Source organism: Zophobas morio, unplaced genomic scaffold, assembly GCF_036711695.1.
Source record: "Zophobas morio isolate AGI-343-1 ecotype UQ-CSIRO unplaced genomic scaffold, CSIRO_AGI_Zmor_V1 ptg000014l, whole genome shotgun sequence".
In the NCBI taxonomy this organism is placed as follows: domain Eukaryota; kingdom Metazoa; phylum Arthropoda; class Insecta; order Coleoptera; family Tenebrionidae; genus Zophobas; species Zophobas morio.
Genome location: NW_026972119.1, coordinates 882461 through 897838, shown reverse-complemented (window position 1 = coordinate 897838; position 15378 = coordinate 882461). Strand labels below are relative to the sequence as shown.

The following is a 15378-nucleotide window of genomic DNA, read 5'->3' as shown; positions in this document are numbered from 1 at the left end:
TGTTTGAATTACTGACAAGTTCTTTAAACACATTGAACACTTCAGCAACTCAAAAAGGTAAAATAGTTAATAAACATTTGATTTTTCATTCATTAATTTTGAAAATTTGAAATTCAAGGCGGTAATCATATAAACTTAAAAATCTTTTAGGGAATTATTTCTCATACCAATAGAATGTCATTCTGACAGTGCGGGAGTTTTGCGAACGGATATTAATCTTTTGTATGTACTAATGTCAATTTTTTCTTTGGTCGAAAGATTTGCCTTTATCATGGAGTATTGTGACCAAAGTGAAGAAGGCTTGTAAGTAAGTCGTGCTCAGCTCGTTGAAATATACCAAGAGAACTTCCTCAGTAACACTCACATTTTTTTTTACATTTACACCAGCCGAGGAAGTCTCCATGTACACATTCTGATAAATCTCTCTTGATTTCGACGGCAAAAGATTCGCCACAATATCGTCTGCTGCTTGATTAATGTCGAGAGAATTATTATACTTTCTTGATCCATTTTAATGTACAAATTGCACGAAATCACAAAATGGACACGCTTGTTTACAGATCACCATAGTTATTCACAATTTCTATTATTTTATATTTTAAATCAAAACATGTTTGTTCTAACATTTTTTACGAAACTTTTTTCTGAAAATATTGTGTTGAATGTCAATCGTACGTAAAGTTTTGTATGTACCTCTGGCGTAAGCAGCGTCTTTGACCCTTGCCGTGTTAGAGCACTCGGGCCTTCGCTCTTTTGCTCTAATCTCCTTTTTATTTATTTTTTAATACTGATACTCTACAAGTGTTCACACATATTTTGCACATTTTAGATGGGATTTATCTATCAAAATTTTGAATGACGTCCTCAAGTTTTAAAGTGGATGAAGGAGTAAATTTGATTTAGTTATTTATCATCTTTACGATAATCTCCAAGCGTAATAATCTAGGAGTTATGAAACGTCGAAAAGTTTGTGAAAAGGAAAAGTAAAATAAATTCTGCGTACCACTTTAACATGTCTACAATAACGGTAAAGTGTGTACAGAATTTCAGAGCAATCAGTTTTGTAGTTTTTTAGATAAATTGTAAAATTTTGTTGTGTAATTTTGAATTTTTTTCCATAAACATACATGAGCAATGTTAAAATTAATGCTAGTATAGATTAAAACCGCCAACGACAGACGTCAGACAGGGAAATGGGAGATCTACCCTTTCATACTTACATACAAAATTACTAGGAAAATTGCTACCAAAATTTGTTACAAATTCTGCAAGAAAAATATTTTTTATATTGATGGTAAAGCGCGCAAAAAATTGCATAAACGTTCAAAATGTAAACAAATTAATGGTTATGTCACTCTGTACTCATAGTGTTTTGAAAGTCATAACGGGGATCTGCCTTTAAAGCAATACTGTACAAAGTCAGTCACATTACTGCTTAGTTTTCTGATAATAAATTTTGCCGTTAATCAATGTGCCTTATGAATAATGCATTGGCATACGAAATTTATTTACAGTGAATATGCTTAAAATAAATTTTCAGATAAATAATATTTGTGTTAGGTACATGGCTGCGGTATGTGCAGTGATCAATGATCATGCAGTATACCAGCGCTGCATATATGCAGCAACACTGGTAATACAGACAATTCAAGTATTTGCTGTGTCTTATTGCATGTATAACTACTGTACTTACGATTTATAAAATATTATTAAGAGCAACACAACAAAACGAGAGAAAATGGTTGATAATATAATTTATAATGAAATCTGACACACGTTAGTTAATTTACATAAATCAAAGCTGTAGTCGAAAAAGCTATCAATCAATATCTAAATCTCTTATAGTTTAGATAATCATTATTGGAAAGTAATGTAAAAAGCTGAATAAAATACTACTTAACTCCACTGCGCGCTCCTGGATATCAAGTATACATATTTAAGTGAGAAAAATTTATCGTTTATCGTATTATGTATGATCCCCAAAAGTATAATAATTTTAACATTTTTTACATTTTTTTAGTCCTATGCATTGACAACGTCGTTAATTAATTTTTCTTAATCAGTAGTGCCAACAGTTAACTTTTATAGCTAATCTTCGCTGTTACACGCACATATTTTTACTGCAATGCGAACAGTTTCCTGATGCGACTAGAATAACTCCAAATCAAACAACGTATTTGAAAAGGATATAAATGTACCATAATACCCAGTAATAAGAGTAGTTAAAAAATGTTATGCCCTCTATAAGTTGTGAATAATGTATATATTTTTCGAAATCTTTCTTTACGTAGATTAGAATAGATATCGAGATATCCAAGTTATTTTTAAATTAAGATACATCCCTAAAGGTTTGTGTGGCTTTACTGTTTCACTGATATTACGCAATGAAATTTTGTAATTTGTGTTGTTAGCACTTATTATAGCTTATTAGAATCAATTCATCGTTTCTGTTTTTTGTTTATTGATGCATATCATTTACATATATCTATAACGGATTGATAATCATCTTTGTAATTATTAACCATTTTTATATAAACCCTTAAGACATCTACAGAGTGTTCAACTTTAAATCTTACTTTTCATTCTACTTCCTGAGCGTAAGCCAAGGACGTATTGTATCAAATCCATAAGCCGACTGGCCACATTCATGTTTTTTAGACGTTTCGTGACCCCTAGAGTACGAAAAAATAGGTATCTCGTGTCCGTCTGTCTGTTTGCCGTCTGCCGTCTGTCTGCGTCTGTCTTTTTTTATTAGACGGCGAATTTCCAAAATTACCGAACCGATTGTTGTCAGATTTTTTATGTTATTAGGAATTGTGTCCAACTTTTAAAATAGGAAATGTTTAAATCTCATAAAATAACACTTCTCCGCTTGTAGTTTATGAATCTGTGTTACGTTTTTACACTAGGCATCCAAATTTTTTAAAGAAACTCAAGATTATATAACAATTTTTACAATTTAATTTTGAAATGGCAAAACCGAATGCTCTGAAATCTTGCAAACGTTTTGAGGTTATCGTAACCGTACTAAACTGCTAATTGAAATTTATCCGTTTATTTCCTCCCAAAAAATGTTTCGAAGGTTATTTCGACAGAACCTTTAAAATACAACCCAACAAAATTTTGCGATTTTGTTGTGATAACCTTTATTAAATAAGAACAGTGGTGTAAATGACTCCTGCACCGCGGGAGCGCAAATTCCAGGGGCGCAGTCCGCACACGTGCAGACAATATAAAATACACCGACCGGCAAAAAAAACTGGCCACCCTGAAACATTTCGCAAAACCACTTTAAAAATTATTAATTTAACTAGTTATCGTTATTTTATTAAAGAATCCTTCATTATTGACACATGATGTACAAATTAGCAAAAAAAAGAACACAGTTAAACGCAGAGTTTAATTTAATTTAACAAAATAACAGAAACAGACCAAGTACGATATTTTCTTAAAAAAACAATAAAGAAGGCTGTTGTTGTAAACAGTGTTTTTCATCATTTGATTATAAGTTTGACAATTAATAAACGTTTTCACGCGAAAATAATTCCGTTAACTCTTACAGACGTCTCTCAAAGTGTCGCTCTGCTAATTTGTCAATAGTGAATGGTTCTTTAATAAAATAACGATCACTAGTTAAATTAATAATTTTTATCGCTTGGTTTTGCGAAATTTTTCAGGTTGGCCGGTTTTTTTGTCGGTCAGTGTATATTTAAAGCAAATGACCAACGGGAAAACTTGGCGTAAAGTTATTTAGACAGAACTTCCCTTGCCCCTGGGGTACAGGCAAACAAATACAGATTTTTTAGAAAAGTTATAAAATTAAATTTTGCAAATTTATTCTTTTTAATGATAACCCCTATAAGTTAAAATGAAGATATGCGTGGACTGTTAAAGTATAGGTAAGGAAGTAAGCAATGCGTAAATTTTCATTACAAAATTTTGTGATGATGTCATCAACAAGCTTTATGGTATATAATTTTGAATAGATGCATTGTAATACTAGTAATATACCGTAATACACTCAAATTTTCGACTAAATAGGGTTAGTCGTTTTTTATTGGATCAATATAATAAATTGTCTCATTCATTAATTTTTTTGATTGACCCGGTGTTAAGTAATAATAATTTAATAAATTAAACATCCATTGATAAACCACAGGAATAGACTCATGGTTTTTTGTATATTTGGGACAGGATTCATTTAGTAAAATTTTGAGATTGCGTCATCTGCTTTTTGGGTAGAGATAAACGCATAAATTTTGATTAAGAATTTAGCTTACCTACGATAACCTTAAAGCGTAATATTTCAGAGCAATCGGTTTTCAAGTTTCAAAATTAAATTGCAAAATGTTCCAATACAGTCCCCATTGGTAATGACTGTGATGAGAATGATTAGGGAAATCTTGGTTAACATTTTACCATCTGCATGATATTTCTAACACACTTTGGCAACAATCAGTGCATTAGTTTCGGACATCATCTGCCTAACAAAAATCGTCGCGGACGGTGGACAAACAAGCAAACAGTAGACACACAGATGGAAACGGAAGACGCTTTCATATTTTCTCTGCAAAACCGAATGCTTTCAAATCTTGCAGACGTTTTGAGTTTATTGTAAGCATGGTAAATTGTTTGTTCATAAGTATTTTATTGACTAATGTAAAGGTATATCAAATTTAAAAATTTCATCTTTATTATTAAAAGAAAAATTGAGAATAAATGTTCCACCTAAAATGTCAGATTTTTTAAAAACCATCACAACCCAACTATTATCTGTAATATGCAACTGAGGAAGGTTGATTCAAATGAAATTGTTATTACAGTGGTGTTGTCTTTATACATACAATTGTTTTACTTAATTACAACCAAAGAATTTTTGTTTTGCCGTATTAATTTGGTTACAATTTGGTAATTCGTCTCGATTGTAAATATACTACTGGTTTCATCAGCGTTCTAGTGAAAATAATAGTCACGTTTTATATGAATCCTTATAATCGTTGGAGAACAAATTAGCACATGTAGTGTAGGTAATTAGATGCCAACTAATTAAAGTTTCCTAGAAAACGTAATACACATTGTTGTGAAACTTTACTGACTACACATTTACCTGCATTCATGGAGTTGAATTATACATACTCGTATATACAATTTTTAATGACAACTGCTTATATGTATCGTTAATTTAAATATGTACACCAAACATAAATATATAGCTACCTTACTTTTCTTACGTTTAACTATTTAAAACAAGAAGATTTAAAATGGCGTTTTCAGCTATTATTCTAACAGCATAAAACTGGAATTTCGAGCATAATATGTGTGATTTACTATATGGTAGAATCTCAGAGGACCTCATTCCAGGGTAAATCCCAAAGGACTAAACAGAGAGCTTTATACCTCAGTCCACTTTCTTCGGTGTCATAAGTTAGAAAGGTCGTTCTAAAAAAATCCACCAACTTAAAAAAGCGTTCCCATGAAATCCCTTAAAGTTAACCTTTTCAGGTTTGTCTCAGTTAGTGTTTGACAAGTTTTATGCAGTGCACATTTAAGTACTGTAAATTATTATTTGTAGAAAGCACTAATCCGAAATTATTAAATCCTTAAATCCTACGCTTCATACGATTCTTCATGCTCGTAAATCTCAAATAAAAATTTAATGGCAACGCCAGCACAGCATGTCCATGATTGTGTTTCGTCACAATAATATCAGTAATTGTTAGTGATGAAATTTGTGATTACAGTCGACGGAGCAAGTCAAATAAAATTACTTTAATGACCGAGGGTGGATTTGATTGGATGGGAAAACTCATGACCCGTTAAAACTGAACTCGTCTCCACAACTTTTTTTACAGTCAAGGGAGTTAATTTGTAGCAATTATTGCCCACTGGTTCTGTACACGCAAAAACTGTTTATGTAATTTATTGTGCGTTAAAATAAAATATATGCAGCGTATGCGGTTTTCGATTCCGGTCATAACGCCACATAAAATTTTATGTGCTTCTCCCGAAAAAAACACTGAATTGATGTGTATTTTATATAAAATCACAGTTTGAAGAGGTGGTTAACGTTTGATGGATTATTACCATAGGTAAGATAACCTAATAATTATAAAAAAACAACAGATTTTTTTGTTGGTTAATTTTATATAATATTTGTTTCACTAGCAGCCATGAAGCATGCAAATGTCGACTTATAACTTAGAGGTAGCAAAGTTCAACTTTTGAGACCAAGGTTCAAAAAGAAGATTGACGTTATGTACGAAATACTTGATGTGATAATTTCTTAAAAAATGAATAAATGTGTGCTACTAACATTACTTGAGTATACGCATGGTAGTTGGTAGACGGTGGAAGATAAAATAATTAATTCAGCGACAAGTGTAAACGCTTTTCTTTGTGTTGAAGATTTAGATTAAGTTTGATTAGAAATCAAAACCAAATCATGTTGCGTCAAAAAATTGTTAATTATTAAATTATTTTTTCAAATTATTGTCTTATGGTTTCTACTAGTGAAAAAAATAGTATATTAACCAATGTTGTAAAGCCACTTCTAGACCTCGCGCTTTTCAGCCCTCGACGCTGCGCGTCTCGGGTTCTAATTTGCGCTCGGTCTAGAATGCTTGGCTTTGCAACCTTTGCTAATAATATACTATTAGTGACCAGTAGGCTAACAAGTACGAGTCATACAACATAGTCGTATGTAAATCAAAGTGGAACAGTTGCAAAAAAAAAAAAAAAAGTGCATTATTTAAACTGGATAAGAAGGAGCGATTGTGGTCAAAATTTACTTTGATTTGATATTCAAAGCAAAACCGTGACGTATTATAGTAATTAAACAATACGTTTTAATTATATAGACAAATTTCTTTTGATAACGGGAGCACAATAAAAAATATATTTGTAGTAGGCGTTAGAATTACAATTTGCCATTTTTGGTAACAGAGCAAATATTTTCGGAGCATAAGTAGGCAACCAAATATACTTCAGAGCATGGACGGATACATCATTACCATCTTAAATACAAAAAAATGACATTTTCACGTTCAGATTTCCTAACCCTAACGCAGATGTGTGTTCTGTGCCCTAACGTACGTATCGCTTTTTCGCAGTTTATTGTTATTTCATCTTTTGCTTTGTTTGCGTTATAAAAATCAGTTCTTTTTTAACAAGAATGGCTTTTTCTGAACAACACAAAATATTCATGGTGATGTCTTACTACCGAAACGGTGTAAAAGAACTTGGCAGTATTCAATTGGATTATGTATGGAAGAGCTTCGAGAAGAATTCCCTGATTTTGACGTAGAGTATACGCAGTTTCGACAAACTTTAAATGTCTCTTTAAAAAATTTCCAAGAAAATGGATCTGTGACACGAACACCTGCAAGTGGCCATCCAAAAAAATGAGCTCCAGAACTAATTGAAGAAGCGAGAGAAGTAATGGAAGAAACCCCGGGTACCTCTATCCATTATTTATCACAACAACTTGGTTTGTCTGTGGGTACGTGTAACACTCTTTTAAAAGAGGACCATCATTTGTTTCCTTATCGTCTCACATCTGTACATGAATTACACCCAACAGACTTTCCTCAAAGAGTTCAATATTTTGAATGGTTTCTGAATACGCTGGATCTGGGTGACCATCTTGAAAAAACGTTTTTCACTGATGAAGCATACTTTCATCTTAGTGGCTATGTAAACTCACAAAACACAAGAATGTGGACTTCTGAAAATCCACACTTTTTCATTGAGTCGCCAGAAAGTTGGTGTTTGGGCTGCAATTAGCCAACGCAGAATAATTGGTCCAATTTTTTTTTTATGGTAAAAGGTTTTTAGTATTTTAACAACAAAATAATGATGATTTCATTTCAGGAAACATAAATGTTGCAAAATACCGTGACGAAATTTGAAGTGTATTTTTAAATCAGCTGGATGATGAAGAGTTAGTGTATGGTTACTTTCAGCAGGACGGTGCCACTGCTCATACAGCTGGAGCTGCAATAGGTTTTTTGTCTGAATTTTATGAAAATAGGATTATTAGTTGCAATACACCAAACAAATGGCCACCTAGATCATGTGATCTCACTCCTTGTGACTTCTTCTTGTGGCCACGTATAAAAAATTCAATTTATACAACACCCATAAATGACTTGGAAGAATTTCGGAATAGGATAACACAAAATTAATGATATTAATAATAGTGCAAGTGCTAGCCAGCAAAATTTTTACAGCCCTGCTCGTGCTCATACAGCCATGTATTTTAAACTATTGTAAGTTCAAATGACAGCCAAAGTTGATTCGGGCAAATTTTCACTCACAATTTCCTCAGTAATATAGCTTGCGCCACACTCATTTCAATACATCGAAAACGATAAATCGAAAAATCTAAATGACAGAACTAGACAACACAATAAGTGCTATGATAAGTCCCATACTGACGTGCGTTTACAAGGCAATACGTCTAAAGCTCATACGATGTTTCTTCAAATATAGGACCTTCTAGAGTTTTTAATAGTTTATAATAGTTACTTACAAGTGAGAAACAAATAAAATATTAAACAATACACGCAAGTAACGCGTCAACATAAAACACTTGTCATTTGTTTTCTTTTTTTTTAATGAATAAATTTTGAAGGAACGCTAAGCTAACTAAAGTTTTTCAAAGGCTCGAATATGGTTTTCCTTGTGTTAGCTAGCAAATAATTTGTGGATGTAATAATATTGTAATTACTGTGGCCGCGGAGAAGAGAAACGAATGAAGTGGACTGTAATTATTGTTTTTATTGTCCACAACACTGAATAGTAACAGTCCACACTACTGGTCTGCTATCGAAGGACTAACAAACTAAAAAATGTTGTGTAAAGGCAGATGTGAAAGGGGGTGGTCCGCCTAACCTTTTGGTCTTCGACTATGGTACCTACGAGTCGCCGATAAGAAGTGCCGCATCAAAAGACCGCCGCCGCTCCTTGACAGAGGGGGGCCACCCAGCAGAGTGCCATCAAAAAAAGCACGGGCCGCCACAAGGAGTGCTGCCGGTGGTACAGGCCGTACCAGTAATTATTTATTAATTTTATTTGAATAATCTGCGTCAAGCAGATATGCGTTAAAATGGGAAAATGTTTTCTAACCCAACATTATTTGTCGCTAAATGTCATCTTCAATGACCTTCAGTTTTTTACCTGAGTCTTTCTACACTTTAAAAAAGCCGCAAACATTTGAATTTTCGCCGCCTGCTCCAAATATATATTTTTTTCACTAGCAGCCATGACGCAAGCAAATGTCGACTCATTTAGAGGTAGGGAATTCAACTTTTGCGACCACCGGTTCAAAATGAAAAATTGAGGTTATGTACGCAACGTTTGATGTGATTATTTCTTCTGGATTCTGGATTCTTAATTTATGGGGGCTGACCGTAGCCAGCCGGCACTTAGGCCTCGCCTTTGGGCCCATTGTACCTTCCCCAAGTCCATATCAGGGTGTTTTCCCGCTCCTCTACTCGTCAAGCCATCCAACTGCTTGAATGTACTTGAGTAATGCAGAGGGTGGAAACTCCCTGATATTTGCCATACTAGGCCAGATGTCCCCTAGTATGGATTCCCTGTAGGAGGCTAGGGCTGGACACTCACGAAGAATGTGCTCAGCTGTTTCCTCTTCTTCATTGCATCCACGACAGATTGGGTCTGTTACTACCCCTATCGTATGTAGATGTTTGTTAAACTGGTAATGTCCCGTAAGGAATCCTACCAGTTTACGCAGTTTGTCCCTTGAAAGTGAGAGATAAAATTTTGTCAACTTACGGTCTGGTGTCGCCATACAAGCTCTACTATGCCGACAGCTGCTCAACGTCGCCCATATCTGCTCATGGCGTCTATGGGTATATTGCTTTACGAGTTCGTTCGAGAGGGCGACCGAGGGCGTGATTGCCGGTTCGGGTCCCCAGAAGGGCATGCGCGCGGCTCGCTTCGCCATCTCATCTGCCCTCTCGTTTCCTTCGTTGCCACTGTGTCCTTTGATCCAACAAAGTTCCACACTATTCCTCTGCGTTACATACTTTAGCGTTTGTCTGCACTCCCAAACCAGCCCGGATCGAACCATACAGCTGTCCAGGGCTAGTAGTGCAGACTTGCTGTCAGTAAGTATGCGTATTGATTTGTTGCCGATTTCACGTTCAGCAATGATTCTAGCTCCCAGCATTATTCCCATCAGTTCTGTTTGTAAGACAGACGTGTGGGTGCCGAGAGGTACACTGATTTGTGCGTTCAGTTGTTCGGAGTAGATGCCGGCTCCTGAACCACTATCTGTTTTGGCACCATCGACATAGATATCTATGTCGGCTCGTCCTTCTGAATTATCATTCATTGATATTCTATATGTCTTCTCATATATTAATTTTGTGCCCATTCGGTCACAACCCATCCTCAACAAGGGTATTCTGTTGAACGCCTCCGTTAAGATCCGAGTGTGCTTCGTTGTGCGGCCTTGCTTGTTCCATACTCCCAGAGAGTGAAGTCTTAGAGACGTCGTCATTGCCGCTTCCTCTATGTAAAGGTTAAGAGGTGCTAAGCAAAGGAGAGTCTCCAGAGCCGCTGTGGGAGTGGTCCTCATTGCTCCTGTAACACTGAGACACGCCATTCTCTGAACGTGTTCAAGTTGCAGGGCTGTTGTTTTTTGTCTGGCTCTGGGCCACCAAACTAAAGCTCCATAGCACAGCATCGGTCTGACTATTGCCGTGTAGATCCAGAGGGCGATCTTGGGATTTAAACCCCACGACCTTCCCACCACCCTACGACATTGCCAAAGAGCCGAGCGTGCCTTTTCTACTTTATCATCTACATGCTTCTTCCAATTCAGTCGCCAGTCCAATACAACTCCCAGGTATTTGACTTCGTCCGAAAGTTGAAGCGTTGTGTTAAATATTTTTGGCATCTGTAGTGTGCCAATTTTCCTTTTCCTGGTGAACAGGATTAGTTTCGTCTTTTCTCCGTTAACGGAGAGGGTATGTCTGTTGCACCATTCCTCGACTATTTTTACTGCAGCTTGCATTATCTCACATAATGTATCTGCGTTTTTTCCTGTTAGCAGAATGACCAGATCGTCCGCGTATCCAATTGTGTGGTAGCCAAGATCATTGAGGCATCGTATCAGGCTGTCAACGACAGTATCCCACAGTACAGGAGAGAGAACTCCTCCCTGAGGACATCCCCTGTCTACAACAGCCTCGATCTCAGTGCCACCTACATTAATCATTACTTCCCTATTCCTCAGCATACTGGCCACCCACCTACTTAGGGTGGGGTCCACGTCGTGCTTTCGTAGGGCTAGTTCTATGCTTTTGAAGGTCGTTTTATCAAACGCTCCTTCAATATCCAAAAACATTCCTAAGGTGAAGAGTTTGTTCTCCATCGCCCACTCTATACGGTTTACAACTGTGTGTAAGGCCGTATCGGTGGATCTTCCTTGGATGTAGGCATGTTGGTTCGGATGTAGAGGTTGCTTGCTCAAAGCAGCCTCCCGAATCTCTTTTTCGCTTAGTCTTTCTAGCGTTTTCAGCAAGAATGATGTTAAGCTAATTGGTCTGTAAGATTTAGCCAAGGTGTAATCTTGTCGTCCTGGCTTAGGTATAAAGATAACCTTTACTTTTCGCCATGCATTCGGTATGTAGCTGAAAGCCAGACACGCCCGAAGCATTGGCAACAAAATAGGGCGTAGTCTGCTCATTCCCCTCTGCAGGAGGGCGGGATAAATACCGTCAACTCCTGGAGATTTGTATGGGGAAAAGCTGTCCACTGCCCACTCCAGTCTTGCCTCCGTGACTACCTTTGCAGCCAGCGCCCAGTCCTTCGGGGAAGGTTGAGTACCGACTACATCCCTTTTGGAATGGGAGGTAGTGATTATTTCTTAAAAAATGAACAAATGTGTGCTACAAACATTATTTAAGTATACGCATGGTAGTTGGTAGACGGTAAAAGATAAAATGATTAACTCAGCGACAAGTATAAACGGTTTTCTTTGGGTTGAAGATTTAGATTAAGTTTGATTAGAAATCAAAACAAAATCATGTTGCGTCAAAAAATTTAACGTTTATTTTTTCAGTTTATTGTCTTATGGTTTCTACTAGTGAAAAAAATTGTATATTAACCACGGTTGCAAAGCCACTTCTAGACCTCGCGCTTCAGAGCCCTCGACGCTGCGCGTCTCGGGTTCTAATTTGCGCTCGGTCTAGAATGCTTGGCTCTGCAACCTTGGCTAATAATATACTATTATTGTACACCCGTTAATGTCACTAGCTCCAGATATTTTACTTGCAGTCCTTGCGTGGAAGTTCAAGTTGCCAACTTACCTTACTACTTTATCTTATTATAAGCAGCATTTTTGATCTAAACAATGTCGGGGGGGTCAATTTCAAGTTGATTTATCAATGTCGTAAACATTTAGTAAAAATAAAAATTGTTATTACATGTTTTAAACATAGCAACGCCGCGAAGTCAACTTGTTGTTAACCCGTTAGGGGTCAATTTCAAGTTGGATTTGCTACATGGCAAGTCCCCGTTGCAATAAAAGATGCGATGACAGTAGTTGCAATAGCGAATCAAATCGCGATTTCGCAACAACTATCTTCGCAATTACCATAGCAAGAAGGACTTGCAATGTTGCAAATCTAACTTGAAATTACTCTCAGTCAGTAATTTACAGACAGCGGATTCTTGCAGCTAGGCGGTAAACCGGCAATGCAGTGATGTAATTGATCCTCGCGTCGGAGCAATTAATCCTTTACTATGCGGTAAAAAAGGATTAGTTTTGCTTTCAGATTCACAAATATCCAGCGTTTATACAACAGAATAGATATAAAATGCAAAAATCACCGCATTAAAAACTCAGTTTTATGGAGGAAAATGTTAAGAGAACACAACAATAATAATATTATTTAATATAACCTCCTGCCTCGTGTTTTCTCGTGCCAATACCTCATTTCCGCTGCTCTGATCTCTTCTTCTACCCCATTCCTTTTCCCTTGTTTTTTCTTCCGACTGGCCTTCTGTTCAGGATTAATTTTTTTCTGTGTTCATTTGTTCCACATGCCCAGTCCACCTAAACCTTTGCACTTTAACATGCGTTGTTATGCAAGAATCTCCGAAGAGTTCTTTTAGCTCTCCTTTACCAGCCTTCCACCGTTTTTTTTAGTTCCAAAGATGCCTCTCATCATCTTCCTTTCCAATGTATTTAAAAGTTCCTCTTCTGCTTTGTTTAGGATCCATGTTTCTGACGTATATAACACAACAGGCCTTATCACTGTTTTATATAATCTCACCTTCATATCTATGCGTTCAAGGCAGAATGATGTAAGCAACATTTGAGAAATTTTAGAGGAGAAGGAGAAACGTGTTCCTTGTGTTATGGCCGAATTTTCTTATCATTTCATCAATTACACGTCTCTTCTTATATTTATGTTTTTTTGCAATATTGAGCAATTCAGCTTTAGTCAGATCGCCTTGAAACTCAACTCCTTGCGCAACCGCGATATGGTATGGAGCATTACCTAGAATAAGTAAAGAAGGCTTACCTATCTAAATTAACAATTGTAATTCTTCTTCCATCTATCTTCGAAACTTATTGCTATACATATCACCATAGTACTCTTGGGTTTTTGACTTTGAGGAAAAAATTAAACTTGCGTATCTACAAAACTTCTTTCTCCCCCTGCACGAACAGTAAAAAATCTTTCGCCGTTGTATCCTTCATGTCTTTTAACACTTTTGATGTTACTATCTCCCCAAGGTTTTTTTGGATTTCTCTTTGAAAATGTCCACGTTTCATTAAGAAACTTCAGAAACTTACTTTTCAAGTGTTTTCTTGTGTTTTCAACCCTATCAGACACACTACTGGCGCGAAAATATCAAGGAAACGATAAAATTTTAACCATAAATCATATTTTGGTGGAATTTTATCAGTTCTGACGTATATTTCGACTTGTTTTGACGATTCTAATCGACACAACGTACTTGCGGTATGCATAATCTATTTAATTTTCCAGAGGAGACGATTGGGTTAATTTTTCACCTTCTGGCGTTTGTACTTCCAAGAAATTCAGAAACGTTACTTTTCAAGCATTTTCTTGTGTGTTCTCGCCTATGGGGCTCCCAATGGGCCAGAAAATACCAAGGAAACCATCAAATTTTAGCTAGAAATCATATTTTGGTTTGAAGCATATTTCAACTTGTTTTTACAATTTGAATCGATAGGACGTACTTGCGGTAATCGACTAATTAGTTTGTCAAAAAGAGACGATTGGGTTAATTTTTCACATTCCGGAATTCGCAGATTTAAGAAATTCGTTAAAAAACTTCAGAAACGTTATGTTTCAAGCATTTTCTTGAGTTTTCTAGCCTATGAGGCATCCTGGGGGCCCGAAAATACCAAGGAAAATATCAAATCCTAGCTAGAAATCATATCATAACTATTACATGTCTGGGTGGCACCCACGGCAGTTAAGTTTGCAAAAATATTGCTCAGTCAACTAATGTACTTATTAAAGAGCATCCATATTACCTCGCTGTGAAGGTTACTAGACGCAAACATTTAGTGCGTTTATGGCTTTGACGTTTAAAGTACTTTACAGCCGACCCTTCATAAAACTAAGCAAATGCAAAACATGCCAGAGGTCAGACACGGCCGAGAGAGTACTGCCCTGTGCTTTTACCAGAAAAGGTCTTTTCACGTAGGTTATCAGTAAGCGGGTTTAATACATCCGGCTGGGACGGCCTACTGGATTATAATAGCAATTAAGTTGGTGTGAAGTCATAAACGCACTAAATGTTTGCGTCTAGTATAACAACTTCTTTTCCTCGAAAGCACCAAAAAAACTTTCCTGTGTGTCATACACCTGCTTGAAATTTTAAAAAAGCAAATTTCCCTATTGTCTAGGATGAATTGCTTAAGGCGAACTGGTCTTTCCTTAATAATATTTCTGATGTTGACGCTGCTCTAGAATGCCTCTACTTAAAACTATATAGTATCTTTGATAAATGTATTCCCAAAAATCACACAAAAATATAAAATACGAGCATTGTCATCAATGAAACGTTCTTGATAAGCTTAAACAACTGCAAGCTGAGATTAAATTAAGTATAAAGTTTTCTTATAATTCCTACATACAAATCTTAAATAAGGAACTTGAATCTAATGCTAAAGGGTCCTGGAAACATATCAGTTCAATTCGAAACACAACTTCACTACTAACAGACGGTAATGAATTTCATGTGACGTCATAAACATAAGATAATACACAGGGCGTGAGAAAAAGAAAAAAAAAAGGAAACGGGAAAGTTTGGCATCGAACTTGCGATTTCCGGTCCGCAAACTGACTCCTTAACGACTTAACC

At 36.2% G+C, this 15378-nt stretch overlaps 1 protein-coding gene and 1 long non-coding RNA gene across 8 annotated transcripts in view; both read right to left on the bottom strand.

Annotated features, from left to right (window-relative positions):
• The window catches only part of LOC135129139 (lachesin-like), a 252154-nt gene that overhangs the window by 179299 nt on the left and 57477 nt on the right, over positions 1 to 15378 (bottom strand). The gene's annotated exons all lie outside the window — the stretch shown is intronic.
• LOC135129148 (uncharacterized) lies at positions 9641 to 9889 on the bottom strand. The gene is made up of 2 exons (XR_010280518.1): positions 9814 to 9889; positions 9641 to 9761 (listed from the first exon to the last, which is right to left on the bottom strand). It is a non-coding gene; the product is annotated as an uncharacterized LOC135129148 (long non-coding RNA).